Raw genomic sequence first — 19,394 nt, 5'->3', positions numbered from 1 at the left:
CTGACCACTACTGAGACTAGCTTTATAAGTCCAGATTTATTAACTGAATTCAAATTCCACCAGCTGCAGTGGGGGGATTTGAAACCACATCCCAAAGCATTAGCCTGGGCCTCTGGATTACTAGTTCTGACAATATATGTGTTGCTAATATGCAAGTGTGTATGTATATATATATTATGATTTTACCTCCGGTTAAATTTAGCTTTCTCTGTCCTATTCTTGGACCTTGTGGACGTCACATGCTCTCCCACTTCCACCCTTGATTCCTAGTCGTTCCACTGCTCCTTCCCAATTAGAGCTTTAGGCTCAGTGGCTTCTTGAGGTTTGATATTTCTCTTCCTTGCCAACTTCTGCAATCTCACAATTTTATCCTAACCTCAAGTCCATGGCTTCCCAGAGCAAGAGCCCCCAACATCACGTGCTGGTATTTGCTTAAAGGCTCTAGAATCACATTCCTTCCTCAATATAGAATTGAGGAATAGAAAAGGATGCAAGAATTTGATGGGAGGTGCTTTTTGACTTCCAGTTAGCAGTGATAAAATAGCAGGATACATAAGCATGGAGATCAGAGAAGTTTGTTGCATAAACACAGCAGTTATAATGAAAGACTTTGATTTTCACATAGGAAATTTTCACATGTGGTCCCAAAGATGACAGACTTCTTGAGTGTATTCAGAACAATGTTTTGGAACGATATGATCATGAACCTACAAGAGAATAGACCATTTTAGATTTAGAATGAGCCTGAATTAGTAAGTAATTTAAGAATGAAGTAACACTCAGCTAATAGTGACCATAATATGATTAAATTTGATACTGAGTTTGAGAGGTATAAGGGTGATCTACTTAGCTTAAAAACAGACTTGGGTAAGGCTGGCTTTGATGGATCAGGCAAGAATTGACCACAATAGACTGGGTAAAACTATTCACAGTTAAAACTGCAGATGAAAATGGGAGGTATTCAAAAAAATACTTGGTGGCGTACAAGACTTGTACATACCTCCTGAAGGGTAACAGTTCTACCTGAACAATTAAATAATTTTAGCCTAACTCTGCCTTGAATAAATTCAATGCCCAAACTCCACTGCTTTCTGGGGAAGAGAACTCCACATACTAATGACCCTCTGAGAAAAAAACCTCTCCTCATCTCCATCTTAAAAGGGAGATCCTTTATTCTTAAACTATGTCCCCTGGTTCTAGTCTTCCCGACAAGAGGAAACATCCTCCTGGTATCCTCCCTACCAAGTCCCCTCAGGATCTTATATGCTTCAATAAGATCACCTCTCATTCTTCTAAACTCCAATGGGCATAGGGCTAACCTGTTCAATGTTTCTTCATAAGAATAGCCCTTCATCCCAGAAATGAGCCGAGTGAACCTTCTCTGAACTGCTTCCAACGGGGTTATATCCTTTTTCAAATAAGGAGACCAAATCTGTGCACAGTCCTCCAGATGTGGTCTCACCAAGGCCCCGAACAGCTACAGTAAAACTTTCCTACTTTAATATTCCATTCCGTTTGCAATAAATGCCAACATTCCATTTGGCTTCCTGATCACTTGCTGTATATGAATACTAACTTTTTGTGTTTCATGTACCAGGACACCCAGATATCCCTTGAGCTCTGCACACTCTCTCCATTTAAATAATATGCTGCTTTTCTATTCTTCCTGCCAAAGTGGACAAGTTCAAATTTTCCCACATTATACTTTATCTGCCAAACTTTTGCCCACTCACTTAACCTGTCTATATTCTTTTGCAGACTCTCTACCTCCCCTTGACAACTTACATTCCTACCTACCTTGGTGTCATCAACAAATTTAGCTACCGTACTTTCGACCCCTTCATCCAAATCATTGATGTAAATTGTAAGTAGTTGAGGCCCCAACACTGACCCCAGTGGCATTCCAATAGTTACAGCTTGCCAACCTGAAAAAGACCCATTTATCACTACTCTGCTTCCTGTTGGCTAACCAATCATTTATTCATGCTAATATGTTAGCCCTTGCACCATGCACACTTATTTTGTGTAGTAACCTTTGACGTGTCACCTTATCAAATGCGTTCTAGAAATCTAAGTACAGCACATCTCCAGGTTCCACTTTATCCATCTTACTTGTTACTCCCTCAATGAACTCTAATAAATCAGTTAAACACAATTTCCCTTTCACAAAACTATATTGCCTTGGAACAACTGAAAATTGTGAGTTAGAACGTATATAAGGTAAATAAGGACACATTAAGAGAGACAGATTTGGTGAGAGAATGGAAGACAGTTTCTAGTAAAAAGGAGACTTTCTTTTACTTTTGTCTTGATGCAGCACTAAAGGAGGTAAGTAAAACCTCACAAAGTTAAGACGCACAACACAGGAAGAACAACCACATCAAGAACAATGTGAAATAATTAAAATAAAAGCAAAATACAGTGGAAATCTGAAATAAAAACAGAAAATGCTGGAAAAACTCAGCAGGTCTGGCAGCATCTGTGGAGAGAGAAACAGAGTTAATGTTTTGGGTCTGTATGACTCTTCAGAACTGGGGAGAGGTAGAAATGTGATGGATTTTATACTGTTTAAGAGGGGTGGAGCAGGTGCAGAAACACCTTGTCAAACACCACAAGGGAAATGGAAAGCAATGATAGTGAACATGGTGAAAGAGACAAATGGAAATCCCATCGGAGAGAAGAGTAGCACTTCAAGATAAGCATTCCTGGGGGAGAAGTGAAATAATTATTCTATTCTCCATCTCTGTCCCTTTGCCAAACTAGATAATTTGTAGAGGGTTTCAGATCTATAAAACTCAGTGTGTATTCACTATTTGTGAAAGGGACATGCTATTTGAGCTACTGAGTTTAAAATCTATGTTTAGCCAAATTAAACTTTACATTCTCCACTAGCATAATCACTTTAAAAAGAAATTACCATTTTTATTCCTATGCATATATTATCAATTTAAGTTTAATTTTTCTCCATTTAAAATCTGTTTCATGCGGTGCACTTTTTTTGCATCACAAATAAGCTTAATGAAATTGAGTTTGAGCTGCAATTTAAAAACTTAGACGTTGCGGTGTCCATGTTTCACATTTGCAATGGACATACAGGTCTCTTCTATACTATGGTAAACTTGTCTTCTGTATACTAATATTACTTTACTTCTCTCATTGTCATCAATAACTACAGTACAAAAACAAATCACAGTTACTTAGCACCTTTAACATAGTAAAAATTTGCTAGGTGCTTTACCAAGACTGAAATTAGTCATGGTAGTTATTAGTTTTGAGCTGACAATGGCTAAGATTTTTATCCTGGAACGGAGTATCCTCAGTTTATGCTAGAAAATTAATTTTGAGTGCTGATGATCAGTTGAACTAATGTTCTGAATGCACTTGTCATCTTTTGCTGATAGTTCCATTTTATATTCAAGAACTTCTTCAGATTGTGCACCGTCACATTATAGTTGAATCACTATATCTTGGTCTTGTCCACATCCTTTGATTAAATTATAATTGTATTTCTGTCACTTGTTCAGGGAGAATCTTTTTCTTTTTTCAAGTCCAAGCAGCAGTTTTCACCATCTGAGCTAGAGTTAACATTTCAATTCTGTCACCTTTTATCAGAACTCCTTTTTTTTTAACTCTCTATACAGCCCTAGTGTCTCTAAGACGTAAATGTTGGTTCCATATCTAGGCAAGCTCTTTTAGCATACCTTTCACACTCCTAGACTTGAGCATAAAAAAGAAAATGTTTGGTAACCAACGCTTTGTTCACCTCAAACTTTCTAGCTGTGCTTATCTCTCACTTGTCAAGATTTCTATTGTAATTGTTGCTATGACTGGGCTGCCTTATTCCTTATTATCTGTAAAAGCACTAACCTACTTACCAATTTCTTCCGTGCATCTTTCTCATGCTTAAATTAACACTCATTGCACCATTTCCAACTCATCTCATTGTTTTCTTAGATATCAAAACTTATTGCAGATCATAGTTTCTTACAGGCTTTGAAAAGGCAAGTTGACATCATCTGATTACTAATTCTGGATTTATTCCAACTTGCAAAACACACACAAACTCAAACCTTATGCAGTAGAGATCGCAGGACAGCAATTTGAGAGCAGCAATGTGCCTGACCTTTCCTCTCCATAGTTCATTGTACAGTTAGGCTAAATGGGGCTACTTGCACTGTGTGACTAGACCCAGCAAACTGAGCACATACAAAGGAACAGAGTTCAGGGCCTTGCTGCCCTCTACAGCTTAGTAATTGGACAGTGGCCTGCAGCCAACACCACACCCCTGCCAAATCCCCGATTTCAGTGTATCTGGGCCTCTACATTTATTCAAACAAGATGGATGACTCATTGGCAATGTGTATGTACCACTTTCTGTGGTTCTCTCCATAAATCCTTCCACTTCTTCATCTTTAAAAACCTTCCTAAACCTCATCTTTTCAACAAAAATTTTGATCATCTCTGCATACTCTCTCAATAGCCTGTGATCTACACCTTCATTCCTTTTACCTTTCTTTGCCCATCCCCTATCATAGGATATTTTCCTGACATTAAAGCCCTATATAAATTCAAATTGTTATTCTGTAAATGTCCCATGTAGTGAAATACTGAGACATATAGATAAGGACATTCGCAAGCTCAGGTCTTTGTCATCTTGGTTAGCCAGCAATAAGAGCAAGAAATAAAAACAGAAAAAGCTGGAAAAACTCAGCAGGTCTGGCAGCATCTATGGAGAGAGGAACAGAGTTAACATTTCGAATCTGTGGAGTCATACGGACTTGAAACATTAACTTTGTTTCTCTCTCCACAGATGCTGCCAGACCTGCTGAGCTTTTCCAGCATTTTCTGTTTTTATTTCAGAGTTCCAGCATCCGCAGTGTTTTGCTTTCATTAGAGCAAGAAAGTTGGCCTCAGGATCCCTGGGTTGGAGAGAGAAAGGCAAAAAAAAATCACCCAGGATCCCCTTACTATCCAGTAACAACACCTGGAAACTGAGAACTCAAAAGTACTGTTTAATACAAAAATCCAGCTAAGGTATGATGGACTTTAATGTTAAGTAGCCGGTCACACTTAGTATGTAGCTGACACACGTAGAGTTGACACTTGGACACTTTACCTGAAGGCTTAATAAGGACCCATGGAGCTAGATCGTAGAATGAGGCATTTCCATCAGAAGAGGAGAAGATACAGTATCATGAGAGGGATGGGCACTGGCCTAGAGCCTGCAACCACCCTCACAGTTGACTTGAAGAGCTGCCACTGGTGAGGTCACTCTCACTGCTACCAGTGGCCGTTGGCCTGCACGCTCTTTCTCGCCCTCAGTCTCTATCTTACCCACAATTGCAGGCTCTCTAAAGCAGCTGCCCCCCAGTTTCTCATCATTGCCACCAACCTCACCTGAACTTTCAGCATTGGCATGCAACAAAATCACAAGCTTTCAGATCTTTCTCGCAAGATTGTGATAGAGACACAATTTTACCCAGAAATTGAGACACTCATGATCAGTTTGCGGGAGTTGGCATGCCTGATTTTGCCCTTGTGCATTTCTCAGCAACTTGTTTTTGCTGTGCCTGCACTTGGCAATGGGATTTTGGAGTTGTCAAATGCCCAGCTGATGAATAACATCTTCCAATACACAATGACGTATATATTTATACTGAAGCACATTGATACTAAGTGGAAGTTCATTTATTGTGTAGTGGAATACAGCAATTTACTGACAATGTTCATACAGTAAATAATGAAGCATGTACTTGGTATGCTTAGATTAACATAATGTTACAATAATGGGAGGAGTTTCTGATGAAAGCAGGAATTTCATTCTATCAAATAAGGTAAATTTATTTTGTTTTAAACTAGTTAGAGTTAAACTGGAAACTGAATTCTCTTGCTGACCTTCAAGATGGAGACCTGTAGACAAATTGGCTATAGATCAGGTCAGGTGGTTAGTCTGTAAATGAGCAATGATGCAGAGGTTTTGTACTAGCAAGGGGAACAAATTCAACAAATAGCACGAGAAGAGAAGTGCTTGATCTGACAGGAAATAGCTCAGGACATGCAGAAAATATTTTACTTATGATCAGTAAGTCTGCTGTTTTACTGCATAATCTCTAACTTAGTGGTGTCTTCCTGGAAAGTTCCGATACTTAATCACAGCTGCAATGTGATTGTCGAATGCCTTTGCAGCATAGTAACTCTGCTAAAATTGTCCCTATAGCAGTTATGAGATAGAGATAACCCATCAAAGCGAATGGGGAAATGTCCATATAGATGTCACATTAAAATGTATCAAACTAGCATTCAAGTACAGCTGAATTTTCTAGGTGTTGTTTCTTTTTGTAGAGCATAAAATATACACAAGCATCATAACCTCTTAATGCCTCTACTATTGATTTAGCTTTATTACATCGCCAAAGATATACTGGTGCCTTTGGTTTGGCAGTGTCACCTATAGAAATGGAAGGTCTACTTAAGGTTTTTCCAATGAATTTCTGATTTTCATATTTCATGGCAAAGTGACTCAAGTAATTGGAGATTTTTGTGGTTATAACTGTTGACTACTTTTCAGATGCTATATTAAACATGTAATTTTTTTTGATATTATGTTCATGTGATTGCAATTAAGCACCCTTTCTCCCACCCTCCCCCCCCGACCAATCACAAATTGGGCACTGCACATCCAAATCCTTCATACTATTCAGGTAAAGCAGAGGGGAGGATGGTAATAATGCCAAGTAAAGGTGCTCAATAGTATATGTTAAGCAGGGTATCCGGCGACACCATTGTGAGATTTTCATCTTCCACAGCAGCCATCCTGATTGTGTATCTGACCAAGACTGCCAGCTTGGTGACTATTTGCACCATATTGTGGGTGGTTTTGTACAGTACACCTGTGCCTAGTATGGTTGGGACTGGCCAAACTGATCTTAATCAGTACGGTTAAAGCTGGCAGAAAGCAAATACGTTCAGTCCATCAGTTTGGCATAGATTCAAATCCAGATTCACACTTGAAAGGAATTGTGCCATGCAAATGCTTCGCTGATGTGAAATATGGAAATTATCAGTGTTACATTTGGGAAATAAAACCTTTAATTGCTTTTTAGATATCTTCAGTTTTAATTTACCTATGTGTGAACTTTAACAAACACAGTGCAACCTTTTTTTCCCTGGAAAGAATTTTCTTGATTATCATCTCTTTTCAAAATCAGCTGTAGGTGACATGGAAATCACTGATTAGAACCAATTAATCAATGAGCGAACTGAGTTCAAACTTACTTTTTTCATACCAAACCCAAGCACTTTAACAGTTTCAATTTATATTCAATTGTGGCAATTTCTTCCTTTTTATTCACAAAACTCTAATTTACTCATTTTTAACATTTTGGCACTTCCTATTTATCAGATATTCTGCATAATTTAGAACAATCGTCAGTGTATCTGAAAATTTTGAACCTTTGCCTATCCTCACACATATATTAGCAATTATGATATTTGTCTGTAAAGCATAATACCTTTAAAAGTATCTTAGAAACAGGAAATTTAATAGAGTGAACTGGATTGTTAATGATGGAATCTTCTATTAATAAGTTGTTAAAACAGTGTAGGAAGTGCAGCAGCTGATTTGTGCACAATAAGCTCCCACAAACAACAACATGATAGTGGTCATCCAAAACTCTGCCGTCCATGTGTTGGCTCACAAGCCATATCCAACTGTGCTCACTGACATACAGTGACTCTCGGTTATGCAACACTTTGATTTTAATATTCTCACCCTTGTTTTCAAGTGCCTCCATTGTCTCGTCCCTCCCTATCTTTGTAATCTCACTTTGTTAGCATTCCTTTCTGTTAAACGTCTCTGCCTGAAATTTGAAAAAGCTGCGCTCATTTTATCCAATAGCTTTTCTATTATAAAATTAAAGCTGAGGTTTGTAATGATAAAATAGATAAAAGCTTCATATACCAACTTCTTATAGCAATCTGGCTGTGACCATCTGCTTGAATTTGTGATCAGGAGTTCAATATGTGAGGAATCACAGGTTCAGGCTTGCACCCCATCACATTGTGGGACAGTACATTAAATCATTTAATGAAAGTGATCTTAGAATAAAATGCTGCTTTAGGAAATGACCCTTGACAAAACTTCAGTGTATTTCATTAAGATGTAAATAGTTATTCAACACTTTTAGCAGGTCTGGCAGCATCGGTGGAGAGAGAAACAAGTGTTAACGTTTCAGGTCAAGGACCTTTCTTCAGAACTGAAGTTCTTGACCTGAAACCTTAATGCTGTTTCTCTCTCCACAGATGCTGCCAGACCAGCTGAGCTCTTCCAGCATTTTGATATTTCAGATTTCCAGCATCAACAGTATTTGTTACTCATCATATATTTGTTTCCTACGTTCTTCAATCATCTTTTACCAGTTGCACATGCATTTCCTTCTGTAGCTAGTTGAATTTATGAAACGGTTGATTGCTTTGAGACAAACTCAACCTACCAACCTTCCTTATTCCAGTCTGATAATTATTTTACTCTGTTGTCTTGTTTAATTCATTTTTTAATAATACTGATATTGATGCCCTGGCAACATTGCATTTTTAATTTTGGATTTCATTGACTGTAGTATATGTGTATGTGCTTTCCCCTGCTTAGTTTTAAAATTGCATGTCGGATATATCATTTAAAGTATCTTTTTTGACTTATTGATTAATTTGGAAACATTTAATGTCTCATTTGTGGGTGCTCCTTGCAGATGCCTGTCACTTAAGTCTGAATGAACTCCTTTTAGTCAAGTCTATCTTTCTCCTTTGTTCTTAAATACAAACGAATGCTATACTATCTGACACAGGAAACCATTCAACACTACATCTGCGAGTTTAACCATTAAATGTCAGGAGAGTTTTATGAGACTGAAGTGCTGAAGATCAAAAATAACCATGAATAATTGGACATTCAGGTTCTGCTTTAATTCTCCAAAACCTTTAAGATCCAGAGGAGCTCAGATAAAATCCACATCATACCTGATATTCACAGGTGCATTGCTTTTCATGAAAGCCTTGTGTGGCTGCCTTTCTTATTCAAATTGAGTCAACAGCTTTTCTCACTTACTAACCGATATACTGGGTGTTTTATTTCTTGCACTATTACTTGCAACCTTTCTGTACCATTTGCCTTTATAGAGCGCTGGCCTCCCCTTGTTGGATGGTTGATTCACATTGGTAGTATTGAGGCACAAGATTATTTTTTTTAAAAGTGGATGACATTTAATGGGTGCTGGTTATTGCTCACAAATGGCAGTCATTTTTTAAACATGTATGTGTTTAATGGGTACGCAGGAGCCATCTTGATTAGGGCGATCTTCGAACCTCAGCCCTTCTTTCTGATATTAGCAGTTTGTTCACACAGAATAGACAGCACAATGGTAGCTGTCTATTCTGCGAGGAAACAAACTTTCTGCACAGTTTGATGTCGTTTTTGCTTCATCAATTTTTGATTTACAAAGCCACCAATGATCTACTACTGATCAAAGTACTTTATTTTACCCTTTTTGTCACCATTAGCACATTCCTTAGCTAATATCACCACCGTCAACACCCCTTTGTCCTTTTGTCTGAGACGTCTTTGGCAATCTCATCTTTGCCTCCACCTATCACTGGCCCTCTCTCCAGCTCTACCTGTCTCATCCCCCTCAACCACCTTATATTTCACCTAATTTCTATAATCCCTTAGTTCTGATGAAGAGTCATACGGACTCAAAACGTTAACTGTATTCCTCTCTGCAGATGCTGTCAGACCTGCTGAGTATTTCCAGCTATTTTTGTTTTTTGTTTCAGATTTCCAGCATCCTCAGTATTTTGCTTTTACTTTATTTGTTACCTTGTTGTTTAACCAAGGGTTGCATCTCCTTGGAAACATCGTATCAAGTTCAGTTGAAATTGACATCCAAAAGAATGATTCTGCACCAGTGAATGACGTTCATAGAATCTGTTTGTGCTGCTTTTGATTTAACATAATTTCCAGAATTGAGGTCTTCCTAATAACAAAATGAATAGATTTTGTATATATGGATAGGTTATATGACTTAAATAAGTTCGGGAAGACCAAGGGATAGCATAAGTTATAGACATAGAACTGGGATAGATGTTAAGAGGTATTCCTTGTTACAAAATCATCAGCCAAGGAGTGCCAGGACATGCACTGAGTGTGAATTTGCTGCAAAGGTTCAAAGGGTTTAAACTGGTTCCTAACTGAGGCCAACAACATTAAAGCAGTTTGGCTTTGTGTGATACATGAAATGAAGAGAGTTGCCCTATTATGCTGCTTCAGCAGAGCCTGATTTCCAAGGCAGCAGAATGAACAGAAGTGAAGTCTCTCCTCATGGTTTGTTTAGTTTATCTAGTGAGGAGATTAGACATGCAAATCGGTGAAACAATTTGAGCTTGGAACAACGTAGGGTTTGTCAGGGATATCAAACAAGGCTTCTGTTCCTGATCAACAAGAATAACTATAGTGCCTTTAACATATTTCTACTTTAGCATATTCACTATTCAGTACTGCCTGGTGGGAGTGCATATGTATTCATATTGTGAGGATAAGATCAGGCTTGACTGTAAAGCCTCCCGTGGTTGATTATGCTGTCGAAGCTTGTTGTCAAGGTTGTCCTATGAGTAATGGCTACATGAATAAGATATCTGTGTGCACCTGTGCTTTTACTTACTAAGGGATGCTTTTAGGAAAGCAAGCAACACTGGGAAAATTGGAGAGTAAAATGTTGAGGAATGAAGGTAACTGTGGTCAGTTATTAGCTGCACATTCTAAGTGCAATGCAACTGTTCAGGTGAAAAAGTATCATCAGTGCCGGATTTCTTTTCATAAGGATCTAGAGGAAAGCAGTTAAATTCTATTGTAATCACAGAAAGATTGAAAATTTCCATTATTAGTGTGCAAAACACAGTTACCCAATATTTTGATGCAGCGACCTTGATGCCTCCCTGTCATACATCAATATTTTTCTTAATTTGTTTGTTCTCACGATGTAGTTGACACTGGCAAGGCTGCATTTATTGTCTATCCTCAGGTGCCCAAGTAGGTTCTGGTGGTGGTTCTTAAACCACTGCTGTCCTTTGGATGATGCTGCCACAATGGTGTCTGGATAGGCAATTCCAGAATATTGGACCCAATGATAATGAGCACTGTAAATGTATATCCAAGTCTAGATGAGTGAGTGACTTGGAGTTGGTGTTCCCACAAGATTGCTGCTGCTTCCCTCCTTGATAGCAGAGGTTGCAGGGATAGGTGGTATTGGGTGAGTTGCCGATTTGCTTCTGCACTCGTATTGGAGGCGGTGGATAATGAGTTCAGTGACCTTTATGCTGATCAAGCCAAGTCATTATCCTGGATGATATTGAGTATCTTGAGTGTTGTTACAGTTGCACTCGATCAGGTTGTGACAACTCATGACTTTGGTGAAGGGGCCGAATGTATGATAGCTAAATTTGCCAATGACACCAAGATAGGTAGGAAAGTAATTTGTCAAGAGATGGTAGAGAGACTGCAAAGGGATGTAGACAGGTTAAGTGAGTGGGCAAAAGATGGAGTATAATGTGGGCAAATGTGAACTTGTCCACTTTGGCATAACGAATTGAAAAGCAGCATTTAAATAGAGAGGGATTGCCAAACTTGGTGGTACAGAAGGATCTGGGTATCCTGGTACCTGAATCACAAAAAGTTAGCATGCAGGTACAGGAAGTGATTAGGAAGGCAAATGGAATGTTGGCATTTATTGCAAAGGGAATGGAATGTCAAAGTAGGGAAGTTTTACTGCAGCTTCACAGGACCCTTGTGAGACTACAATTGGAATACTGAGTACAGCTTTGGTCTCCTATTTGAAATAAGATATAATTACATTAGAATCAGTTCAGAGAAGGTTCACTCAACTCATTCCTGAGAGGAGGGGCTTATGTCTAGATGAGTGAGTGAGACTTAGCTTATGAAGAAAGGTTGAACAGGTTGGGCCAATACCCATTGGAGTTTAGAAGAATGAGAGGTGATTTTATTGAAACATATAAGATCCTGAGGGGACTTGGCAGGGTAGATAGCAGGAGAATGTTTCCACTTGTGGGAGAGACTAGGACTGGGGGGCACAGTTTAAGAATAAGAGGTTTGCTGTTTAAGATGAAGATGAGGAGAAATTTTTTCTCTCTTTGTGTGGTTACAATGTGGAATTCTCTTCCCCAGAAAGATGTGGAGGCTGGGTCATTGAATTTATTCAAGGCAGAATTCGACAGATTTTTGATAGGTGAGGGAGCCGAGGGTTATGGGGGGTAGACGGCAAAGTGAAGGTGAGACCATGACCAGATTAGCCATGATCTTATTGAATGGCGAATCAAGCTCGAAGGGCGAGTTTTTTTTATTCCTTCACTCAACTCATTCCTGAGAGGAGGGGCTTATGTCTAGATGAGTGAGTGAGATTTAGCTTATGAAGAAAGGTCACGGGACATGGGCATTGCTGGCTAGGCCAGCATTTTTTATTTCCTCATTCCTAATTGCCCTTCAGAAGGTGGTGATGAGCTGCCTTCTTGAACCACTGCAGACTATGTGGTGTCGGCATACCCACAGAGCTGTTAGGGAGTTCCAGGATTTTGACAAAGCGGTAGTGAAGGAATAGTCATATAGTTCCAAGTCAGGATGGTATGTGGCTTGGAGGAGAACTTGCAGGTAGCGGTGTTCTCATGCACCTGTTGCCCCTCTCCTTTCAGGTGGTAGAGGTCGCAGGCTTGGAAGGTGCTGTTGAAGAAGGCTTTGTGAGTTGCTGCATTGCGTCTTGTGGGCCGTACACACTGCTGCCACTGTGCGTTGGTACTGCAGAGAATAGATGTTGAAGATGGTGGATGGGGTCCCAATCAAGTGGGCTGCTTTGTCCTGGATGGTGAAAGCTTCTTAAGTGTTTTTGGAGCTGCATTCATTCAGGCAAGTGGGGAGTATTCCATCACACTCCTGACTTATGCCTGTAGATGGTGGACAGGATTTGGGGAGTCAGGAGGTGAGTTATTCTCCACAGAATTCCCAGCCTCTGACCTGCTCTTGTAGCCATAGTATTAATGTAGCAGGTCCAGTTCAGTTTCTGGTCAATGGTAACCCCCAGGATGTTGATAGTGGGGATTCAGCGACGGTAATGCCATTGAATGCCAGGGGGAGATGGTTGGAATCTCTCTTGTTGGAGATGGTCATTGCCTGGCACTCGTGTGCCGTGAATGCTACTTGCCGCTTATCAACCCAAGCCTGAATGTTGTCCAGGTCTTGCTTCATATGGACATGGACTGCTCCAGTATCTTGATGTCAAGGGCAGTCACTCTCGCCTCACCTCTTGACTTAAGCTCTTTTGTCCAAGTTTGAACCAAGGCTCTAGTGAGGTCAGAAGCTGAATGGGTCTGACGGAACCCAAACTGAGCATCAGTCAGCAGGTTATTGCTGAGTAAGTGCTGCCTGATAGCACTGTCGACAACCCCTTCCATCGCTTTGCTGGTGATCGAGAGTAGACTGATAGGGCCGTAATTGGCCAGGTTAGATTTGTTGTGCTGTTGGTGGACAGGACATCCCTGGGCAGTTTTCCACATTGCTGGGCAGATGCCAGTATTGTAGCTGTACTGCAACAGTTGTGCTCTGGGCACAACCTTGAGTACCATTGCAGAAATGTTGTCAGGGCCCATAGCCTTTGCAGTATCCAGTGGCTTCAACAGTTTCTCCATATCACGTGGACTGAATCAAATTGGCTGAAGATTGGCATCTGTAATGCTGGGGACCTCGGATGGAGGCCATGAAAGATGATCTACTTGGCACTTCTGGCTGAAAATTGTTGCAGATGTTTCAGTCTTGTCCTTTGCACTGATAGGTTGGGCTCCCCCGTCATTGAGGATGGGGATATTTGTGGAGCCTCCTCCTCCAGTTAGATGTTTAATTGTCCACTACCATTCACGACCGAATGTGGCAGGACTGCAGAGCTTAAATCTGATCCATTGGTTGTGGGATCACTTAGCTCTGTCTATTGCATGCTGCTTTTGCTGTTTGGCATGCAAATAGTCCTGTGTTATAGCTTCACCAAATTGATACCTCATTTTTAGTTATGCCTGGTGCTGCCTCTGGCATGCCCCTCCTGCACTCTTCGTTGAACCAGTGTTGATCCTTGGTTTGATGGTAATGGTACAGTGGGGGATATGTCGGGCCATTAGGTTACGGATTGTGGTTGAATACAATTCTGCTGTTGCTGATGGCCCACAGCGCCTTATGAATGCTCAATTTTGAGTTGCTAGATCTGTCCAAAATCCGTTCCATTTGCCACACAGCACGATGGAGGGTATTCTCAATGTGAAGATGGGACTTAGTCTCCACAAGGACTGAATGGTGGTCACTCCTACCAATACTGTCATGGACAGATGCATCTGCAACAGGTAGATTGGTGAGGACGAGATCAAATAGATTTTTCTCTCTTTGTTCCCTCTCCACCTGGCACAGTCTTAGCTATGTCCTATAGGACTTGGCCAGCTCGGTCAGTGGACAGTCGTGGCGCTACTGAGCCACTCTTGGTGATGAATGTTGAAATCCCCACCCAAAGTACATTCTGTGCCCTAGCCACCCTCAGTGCTTCCTCCAAGCGGTGTTCAATATGGAGGAGCACTGATTCATCAATAGAGGAGGTGGGTGTGGTTGGGTAATCAGGAGGATTCCTTGCCCATGTTTGACTTGATGCCATGAGACTTCCTGAGTCGATGTTGAGAACTCCCAAGGGAACTCCCTCCTGACTAAAGGCCTACTCTTGCTCCTAAGTCCTATGTTCCTATCAGCCCTGACTAAAGCCTTTAAATGGTGGAGAAGAACTTGGGTTCCCAAGAGTCACTCTCTTTCCTGACTAAGGTGGTATCTGGTTTGACAGAGTCCCTCCTACAGAACTCAGATGATACGTGTTTGGTGGACAGAAGAACCCTTGTTGCAGAATAAGCAGCATTCAATGTCTAAATATCCTGGAGTTGCATCTAACCTGTAACCAAATTCATCCAGGAACTCGGGTATCAAGAAGGCATGAGAATGTGGACAGATTTCCTCTAATATCATCTCTTTAATTTGCCTGGGCAAAATGTTTAAGGTCTGCCCTCCTTTTGTCATGAGCACTTGTTGTGCAAGCGACATTGGGCAAGCCCCATTGGCACACTATTAGTCGTATTCAAAATAGCATAACTTATGCCCGAAGTGCCTCATCTTGGAACCTGGAGTGGGATGAGGAGGATTCAGTTGTCATGGTCCATGTGGGAACCAGTGACATAGGCAGAACTAAGAATGATGTTCTGCAGAGGGGGCTTGAGAAACTGGGTTGTAAATTCATTAGCAGACCTCAATAATATCAGGATTGCCACCTGGGCCATGTGCAAATTGGCACAGGGTCAAAAGATTAGAGAATTAAATGCGTAGCTCAAAGGGAAGAAGAGTTGGACACTGGCACCAGTACCTGGGAAAGGAAGAGCTTTTTCATTGGGATGGGCTGCTCTTAAACCGGATTGGGATCAGCATCCAGGAGAATCCGGAACTCACCAAGGCTCCTTTGACAGCACCTTCCAAATCCCCGAAGGACAAGGTCAGCAGATATATATGAACACTACCATCTGCAAGTTTCCCTCCAAGCCACTTATCACCCTGAGTTGGAAATATATTGCCATTCCTTCACTGTTGCTGGGTCAAAACCCTGGAACTCCCTCCCTAATAGCACTGTGGGTGTACCTACACCAGATGGACTGCAGCGGCTCAAGAAGGCAGCTCACCACCACCTTCTCAAGGGCAATTAAGGATGGGCAATAAATTGTGGCCTAGCCAATGATGTCCACATCCCATGACTGAATTTTTAAAAATCAAGCAACTAGGGATATGGATGGGGCTTGAAACTAAAAATGTAAGGGTTCTGGGGAAGGAGTCAGGTGAAGGCAAACTTAGAAATTTGAGGAGAAACGGGAGGCAATAGAGCAATGTAGCGATTTGAGTAAAGTAGAGAGGGACAGGAAGGGAATGCATCAGTGAATAAGATCCATGCAAAGAACTGCGGCAAAGGACAATGAACACTCTTCATCTGAATACATGAAGCATTCATAGAAAGATAGACATAGAAATAGCACGAATGGAGACAGATGGGTTTGACCTAATTGCCATTATAGAGACATGGTTGCAAGGTGACCAAGGTTAGAAACAAAATTATACAGGGTGTGCAGCATTTTAAAAAGATAGGCAGAATAGAAAGTAGGAAGAGTAGTCCTGATAGTAAGGACAGTGGCAAGAAAGTTCTTGGCTTGGAAGATCAAGAAGTAAAATTAGTATGGGTGGGAGATTAGGAAAACAAGGGTCAGAAAACCTTGGTGGAAGTAGTTATACCATTGAATGGAGTATTAAGAAAGAAATAATTGGAACTTATAATAAAGGCAGTGTAATAATCGTTGTGGGACTTTAATTTTCATATTTGCTGGTCAGAAAAATTGGCAAAGGGAATCTGGAAGGTGAGTGTAGAATGGTTTCACGCCAATTTCCTCTAGCAATACGTTGTGGAATGAACTCGGGACATACCTATTTTAGGCCTAGTGTTGTGTAATAGAATTATAAAAGGTTCTCTGGGAATAACATGATCATAATAAAATTGAATTCCATATTAAGTTTGAGAGCAGCATTCTCGAGAAAAGAACCTTGAACTTAAACAAAACCAATTATATAGGAATGAAGGGAGAATTGGCTAAGGTTGATCAGGTAAATAACCTAAAAGTTATGGCAGTAAATAAACAGTGGGAAACATTTCAAGAGACATTTCAAAAGGATCATTCGAGTCAGAAAGATAGATTTTGGGGAATAAAGGGATATGAGGAGTGGCAGGAAATTGGAATTGTGGCAGAATATCAGGCATGATCATATTGAATGATGGAGCAGGCCTGAGGGGCCTCTTATGAGTTATGCAGTTGGTAAATCGGAGTTATTTAAAAATCCCAGAGGGAAACTTGAAACAACTGTCATAACCTATAATTTTACATGTTATGTTTGAAATGTGACTCTAAATTCAGGAATCAGACCACCAGTTCTTGAGGTTTTTCATTAAATTAAATGAAACATTTTATCAATTTACACAGGTTAAAAATATACATATGGCTACAAATTACTATTCTCATAACTTTTAACAAATTCCCAAACTAATCTCCATTAAGGCAACAGCACCCCATAGACTTAACCAAATACCAGGCAGAGCATTTTCACCCTTCGAATTCAAAATGAGGTTCTTTTCACTTTGGTTCCTTTTAGACACAGTGGTAGGCTTACAGGCTTTGATCTTACATTGCCTCTGCTCTGCACACCCAAAATACTTGTCTTGTTATACCTACCATTGCCCATTGAATGTTAATTCTCATTGAATCAACAACCTCTGAACTAAACCTTTCTAACAATAAAACCCCTTTCATACTATCAATTTTATTGATAATGTAAACATATGGCTTGATAGATAGGCGTCAAGTTTTCACCCCACTTCTTGAATGCTCTATTCAAAAAATACAAATGCATGCTATCTCTCTTACATATAAAAACTTGTACACATCAAAGCACCCAGACTAGCTGGCTTTAATCCAATTAAGACACACCCACAGACTAAACCTCTATTTAAAAAAAATATTTTTCAAAATATTATATACATTAATAGCTTCATGACAGGCCACAAGGCCGACTCCACCTCATATCTCTTGTGCTGTTATGTCCTTTTCATAAGTCATTGATGTCAAGGCCTCTAACAAGTGTCACTGTTCAGTCTGAACCATCAAAGTCACAACTTGGTCCACGTGAACTCAACTAGGTTGAGCTGTCTCCTGTGAAACAACTAAATGCAAAGAAAATTATTTTGAAAAAATAAGCTTGAAATTGGCATATTATATTTCAATAGTAAAATGACAGTATGAAGGATATTTGATAGAAAATTCCCTTATAGATTCAAGAGGGTTTAGCATTAATATAAATATATATTTGAGGCTGATTGAATGTATTTCTGCAGGTGTAAAATGTCATTGATATTATCCCCTTAAATTTCTTAGAAAATGCCTGCAAAATACAAAGATAGTAAGATAATTTGTGTGTTTCATTTGACTGCTGGGCATTTTATATATATATAGTTGATGAAATTAAGTCATAACATTGTAGTTTTCAACTACAAACATATAATTGATTTCACTAGTGCTATCCGAATCAACGTGTTGTAATATTCCAGTTTATTTAGTTGCATAACAGTTATACTGTAAGCCACAAAGTAAAAGATTTACATGCTTCATCTAATTGAAGTTAATCTTACAGAATTGACCCTATGGAGTATGTGTATACAATAATCCCTCTACATCAAGTGTTACAATTCCTGTAGAGACCGATAACTTTGAGTATGAATTGCTCAGCAACCCGAAATAATCACACAAGATTTCTTGTTTTGAGACTTTTAGTGTAACATACAAGCTAAAATTTATATCAACTACGCATTATTTAGTAGGCAACTAATACACTAAACCACAGAAAAGGTACTTTTCCCCATTAACTCACTAACACAAGCGAAAATCCCACGCCACTTTTATACGTTACGCCACACTCTCAGCAGATAGGTAACCTTCCCATTCTCCTCCCGGCTTTCCAATGAGATCCCTTCTCCCTCCTACACCATGGTATGTCTCCTATTGTCCTTTTAAAAGTTCCTTCACTTATCCCCCGAGTACCACCAAACAGACTTTCAGCAGCAGGACACCCTATGGTGACTCTTTGGTCTTTATATTGCTCCAGGTCTTGTCTCCTCAAACGGTGAATCTATTTTCACCAACATGGCACTTGGTTAACGCAAAAACTTTCTCTCCAGGCTTCTTTTGTCTGTCTGATGAGAGTCTATGTCCATCAAGACCAGCTTACCCACACCCTCCCCTCCCCACCTCCCCCTCCTTTGTCAAGGCACGTCAAGGTGTGAAAACTGTTTTCTATGGGTTTCGACCTCAGCACCTGACCCTCATGGCAACCAAAACACATGGGCCTCTCTCCAAGCAGAGTTCACTATGTTTATCATTCCAGGATATTAAAAGAGTCAGTTTAAAATATAACCACCTTATAAAATCTTGCATTTGTAACACAAGACATATGAAGGGAGGGAACGGATTAACAGATGGGCTTAGATTTTCTTTTGTAATGATAGGTGAGTTTTTGAATTTATAGGAAACTGCAAGTATTAATTTTGCTTATGCAAATATAGCCAACAAAGCAAATGAGGAATAACTTTGGTGGACAGAATGTATCCACTGAGGACTTAATTGAAGCTGCAAATTCCATTTAGAACTTATGGGTGGAAAAAAATGAGCTTATACTCTGA

At 40.0% G+C, this 19,394-nt stretch overlaps 1 protein-coding gene across 4 annotated transcripts in view; it reads left to right on the top strand.

Annotated features, from left to right (window-relative positions):
- ipo11 (importin 11) overlaps positions 1-19,394 on the top strand; it is a 712,707-nt gene that overhangs the window by 438,216 nt on the left and 255,097 nt on the right. The gene's annotated exons all lie outside the window — the stretch shown is intronic.

This window comes from Cetorhinus maximus, chromosome 1, assembly GCF_964194155.1.
Source record: "Cetorhinus maximus chromosome 1, sCetMax3.hap1.1, whole genome shotgun sequence".
In the NCBI taxonomy this organism is placed as follows: Eukaryota; Metazoa; Chordata; class Chondrichthyes; order Lamniformes; family Cetorhinidae; genus Cetorhinus; species Cetorhinus maximus.
The sequence above is the reverse complement of the archived record's forward strand: the minus strand, read 5'-3'. Positions and strand labels throughout refer to the sequence as shown.